Consider the following 6,000-nt stretch of genomic DNA (forward strand, 5'->3'; position numbering starts at 1 on the left):
CTGACCAGAACTGAATGAGTGGGAAAATGCCTACTGGCTCAGTGTTACCAACTGTCATTTCTCATAAATTTAAATTATCCCCTATTTGTTTTCAGAAACCCCTCAAGTGTTGTCACTTGAGGGGTTTTTGCACTAAACAGAATATTCACTTGCATTTTAGTGTTGGTTATAGAGGTTACAGATAAGGGGTTTCTACACCAAAACTGTGTGTGTTTATACTAATACTATAGTTTTCTAACAAAAAGTCAAATTAAAAAAAAATGTCGGTTAGGGGGTTTCTGAAATAAACTATTCAAATGTATATTACTGATTAATAGTGTTCGCTACAGCTTCTTTATACATCAAGCTAATATAAATTAGAATTATATTTACTTGTCTTATAATTTTCATCACGTTATATAACTGGACTGTTGATACTTGGGTTTGAAAAAGGAGTGTAAAACATTGACGTGTAACAATAATGGATGGCCCTGAATGCAGGTTCTTTCTTTGTGATAGCGAACTGATTGAGATTATTGCATACCAGGGTAATATTTATTATGTTTAAAGTTAGAGATAACGTTTGGTTTTTAGACGTTCCAATTTTGGCTCAAATCCATCTAAAATGCAAGGCTTTTAAGTGCAAACTGTTGAAGTATATAATGTGAAATTTCTATCACATGTAAGCCAAGCCCTTCCTTCTCGAACCTCATTTATAATTACCATACGTCAAGTGCCAACGTAACGACCTTGCTATGGAATTTACATGCTATGGATCTTGCTTTTGCGTTGAATTTAAATAAAAAATATAGCATTGGACCTTTAAAATATGTAGTGATACAATTAAATTTATTTTTTTTATGTAATATTAAAAGTAAGGATAATACATTCATTAAATTTTATAACTGTTTAAAACACATTCACCAAAGTTTTTTAAAAAACAACATTGTAGTAATGGTTATTTTACAGTAAGTCAAAGTGCTTTCCTAAAGTTAAAAGTTTAACGAGCCAAGCCATCAATAAATTATGAAGGTTATTTCATATTTCTCGTAGTTTTCCCCATAACTTATCATAATTTTTCAATGCAATTTTTAGGCCATGAATTATTCAGTGACACACATAATGCTCAAATTTCGTAAGGGAAAGAAATACTGAAACTTGCTTGAAATAAAATATAAAAAAACCTAATTAAACCATTTTCCTAATAACAATAAGTATAAATATTGTGCCATATACTACTAAAATTTAATAAAATTATTGACACAAAAATATTCTTTATAACCGACTTACACAGTATTAGTCTACAAGCATTGCAATTTTATATGGTTTTTAATGGTTTTGCAATATTTGCAATATAACTAACAATATTGGTCGAAGCGATGTGTCGTATTTTCAGGTATAATTGTAGATATGTTGTATTTCACGATGGAAGTCACCATTTTTAATATAAAAGATATTTTTATTTTTTCCACAATTTAAATAACACATGTAACTGTACACTTGACATGTGTCGAGAAGCCTCAGACGAAGTCTCTTTTACGACACGTAGTTTACTCCCACCTTGTTAGAAACAGTTTAAATTGTGTAGATACTTTTCTGCCTGCCTAATGCACACTTTGAAGCCCAGTTGGTGAGGGCAACATAAATATGAGATTAATTATTATCATTTTAACAAAACCATCCCTGCTAATTGTTAATTTAAAAAATTTAAAAAAAACTCCCCTAAAAACTGATGAATATTATAAGATTGAGATCTACGATATTAATCATAAATAAATGTATGTAAGATACAACATTTTGAAAATAATTAAATTGAAAGGAAAGTCTTAAATCCCCCCCCCCCCCACCCCCCCCCCCCCCCACCCCCCCCCCCCCCCACCCCCCCCCCCCCCCACCCCCCCCCCCCCCCACCCCCCCCCCCCCCCACCCCCAATGGCACTCAAGCCCAGTGAGCTGAACAGACTTCACAAATACAAACAAAAAGTAAGGTTATTAGAATTAGATATCCAGTTTTTAAGAAAATGCAAGAAATTTAAGATTTTCCCAAAGTTTATTAAAATTAACATTCCAATTAAAAACAAAACCACTGACAGAGTTATACATAATGCAAAATTGAAATTGGCTTAGCCTGGAAATAAAAAATCTTTACTCTAAACAAGATACTTTATCATTACAAGCTTTAGAACTACATTTGGACGTAAGTAAAAACTTATCAACGATCTATCATGAACTTTTTCAAGAAAAATATTGTAATATGCTGGATAGTATTGATTTTTAAATACAAAAAGAAACAGGAAAAGTTAGAAAAACAAAATTTAAATTACTTCTAAATTCCAATGAGCCCATTTCTTCATCAAGAAACCAAATTTCCTATCAAAAACCAACAACTAGTGTGTAACTTGTCATCAGAAACATTTAACGAAGAGGAAATGAATCTTTTAAACAAAGGTTTAAATTTTAACCTAACAAGTAGAAATGACAGTGAAAATGTAATTGTTGATATAGAAAGTAACATTCAATATTTAGATGAGAGTAACAAAAACTGCCATAAGATCCGACATATACTCTACCTTTTCCAAGAATCTAAAAGAAAAACGTTCCTCCACATTTACATAACACAAAATACAATAGAACAATAAAACGTCTTAAACAGAAGAATGTATTTTATTTGAAGGCTGACAAAAGTAATACTATTGTCATTATGAACAAAGAAGAATATCATAAAAGAGTTAAAAACAAATTTTAAACACTGGACAATATAATATCCTTCAAAAAAAAATCCAATCCAAAAGTACACTAAATCAGTATCAGAAACCTTAAAAAACTGTAAAAATTTAATTAACAACCAATTATATAGAAAAACTCATAGTTCCTAATCCTACCATTCCAAAATTACACTGTCTCCCAAAAATACACAAACCTGGGAATGGAATGCGACCAATAGTGTCATGTATAAACTCCCCAACATATTTTCTGTCTCAATGGTTGTCGAAAAATCTTCAAACTTTAGAAAGTTTTCCTTCATTTTCCATCAAGAACAGATACGATTTTATAGAATCAATTAAAGACATTGTTCTATATGAAGATGAAATATCTCGTTTCTTTTGACGTAACATCGCTTTATCCTAATGTTCCTATTAAGGACACAATTAAAATAATTACAGATTGGTTAACTTCTCAAAATTTACAAAAGGAAATAATTGATGAATATTCCCGTATGATAAATTTATGTATGAATCAGAGCACATTCCAATATAGAGAATCTTATTATACACAAATTGATGGAACAGCTATGGGAAATCCTCTCTCATGTTTTATTGCCAATATTTTTTTATGAGCTATTTTGAAACTACAGCCAAATCTAAAATGACATATTTCCCAAGAAAATGGATAAGATACGTCGATGATATTTTTGCAATATTTTAATAAAAAATGAAAACATACAAGATTTTATCACAACTCTAAATTCGTTTTACCCTACTATTAAATCTACATATGAAATTGAACAAAACAATAGTATCCCATTTTTAGACGTATTAGTTATTAGAAATGAAACAAAATTTGAATTTGATATCTACAGAAAACCAACTCATACAGATAGGTTTATCATCAATGAATCTAACCATCCTTCTGCACAAAAAAGAGCAACATTTAATTCAATGATTTTATAGACTGTTAAATACACCACTTTCAACAGAAAACTACAAGAAAGAACTAAATTACATCAAATCTATTGCTATGTGCAATGGTTACACTACACAACTCATTGACAATATACTAAAAACAAGCTTTAAAAAGAAAAAGTAGAAAAGATAAGACAACATTAAGAACCACCTGAAGACACAAAACATGAATTTATTTGCACAACATGACAGCACTTTTTCAAACCAAATATGCAAAACTTTTAAAAAGCATACAAATAAAAACTGTCACTCACAGAACAAGCAACAAATTATCCCAAATTTTAGTGAAACCCTAAGGACAAAATTTCAAATGATAGTAAATCGGGAATTTATGAAAATTGGATGCAATGACTGTGACAAAATTTATATTGGACAAACAAAAAGAACAATAAAAACACGATTTTAAAGAGCATTTATCACACACAAAATATGGAAGAGGTTGACAAATCTGCTGTAGCCAAGCACTGCATTGAATCAGACACAGAACATCAATTACAAACCTAAAATTAATAAAAAGAAATAACAAAACCAATGAAACTTGAATGCTTGGGAAGCACTATACATAAACAGAAGTAAAAGAAAAACTCATGAACAATGAAGAGGGCCCTATTGAAAATTCCAATCTTCTTTTCTTCTGAATTTATTCAAAAATTAAACTCTAGTCAAATATAATTTTTTCATACTGGCTGAAATATTTCCAAAATTTTTGTATTTACATTTTACACCATATGTTAATTTAATATTAATTTTAACAAACAATATGTAAATATTTATTTGTGGAGTTGCCCTGAAGATGAAACCTTTGGTTTTGAAAGGCCTCGCCCGAAATAATAAACAATTTGGAAAAGTAGTTGTTTTTATTAATATTTAATAATATTTAAAGAATTTCCAATTGCTCCAAAGAGTCTACAATGAACATGGCACTCAAGCCCAGTGAGCTGAACAGACTTCACAAATACAAACAAAAAGTAAGGTTTATTAGAATTAGATATCCAGTTTTTAAGAAAATGCAAGAAATTTAAGATTTTCCCAAAGTTTATTAAAATTAACATTCCAATTAAAAACAAAACCACTGACAGAGTTATACATAATGCAAAATTGAATTGGCTTAACCTGGAAATAAAAAATCTTTACTCTAAACAAGATACTTTATCATTACAAGCTTTAGAACTACATTTGGACGTAAGTAAAAACTTATCAACGATCTATCATGATCTTTTTCAAGAAAAATATTGTAATATGCTGGATAGTATTGATTTTTAAATACAAAAAGAAACAGGAAAAGTTAGAAAACAAATTTAAATTACTTCTAAATTCCAATGAGCCATTTCTTCATCAAGAAACCAAATTTCCTATCAAAAACCAACAACTAGTGTGTAACTTGTCATCAGAAACATTTAACGAAGAGGAAATGAATCTTTTAAACAAAGGTTTAAATTTTAACCTAACAAGTAAAAATGACAGTGAAAATGTAATTGTTGATATAGAAAGTAACATTCAATATTTAGATGAGAGTACAAAAACTGCCATAAGATCTGACATATACTCCACCTTTTCCAAGAATCTAAAAGAAAAACGTTCCTCACATTTACATAACACAAAATACAATAGAACAATAAAACGTCTTAAACAGAAGAATGTATTTTATTTGAAGGCTGACAAAAGTAATACTATTTGTCATTAATGAACAAAGAAGAATATCATAAAAGAGTTAAACAAATTTTAAACACTGGACAATATAATATCCTTCAAAAAAATCCAATCCAAAAGTACACTAAATCAGTATCAGAAACCTTAAAAAACTGTAAAAATTTAATTAACAACCAATTATATAGAAAAACTCATAGTTCCTAATCCTACCATTCCAAAATTACACTGTCTCCCAAAAATACACAAACCTGGGAATGGAATGCGACCAATAGTGTCATGTATAAACTCCCCAACATATTTTCTGTCTCAATGGTTGTCGAAAAATCTTCAAACTATAGAAAGTTTTCCTTCATTTTCCATCAAGAACAGATACGATTTTATAGAATCAATTAAAGACATTGTTCTATATGAAGATGAATATCTCGTTTCTTTTGATGTAACATCGCTTTATCCTAATGTTCCTATTAAGGACACAATTAAAATAATTACAGATTGGTTAACTTCTCAAAATTTACAAAAGGAAATAATTGATGAATATTCCCGTATGATAAATTTATGTATGAATCAGAGCACATTCCAATATAGAGAATCTTATTATACACAAATTGATGGAACAGCTACGGGAAATCCTCTCTCATGTTTTATTGCCAATATTTTTATGAGCTTATTTTGAAACTACAGCCAAATC

The sequence above is a fragment of the Homalodisca vitripennis genome, chromosome 8, assembly GCF_021130785.1.
Source record: "Homalodisca vitripennis isolate AUS2020 chromosome 8, UT_GWSS_2.1, whole genome shotgun sequence".
Classification (NCBI taxonomy): Eukaryota; Metazoa; Arthropoda; class Insecta; order Hemiptera; family Cicadellidae; genus Homalodisca; species Homalodisca vitripennis.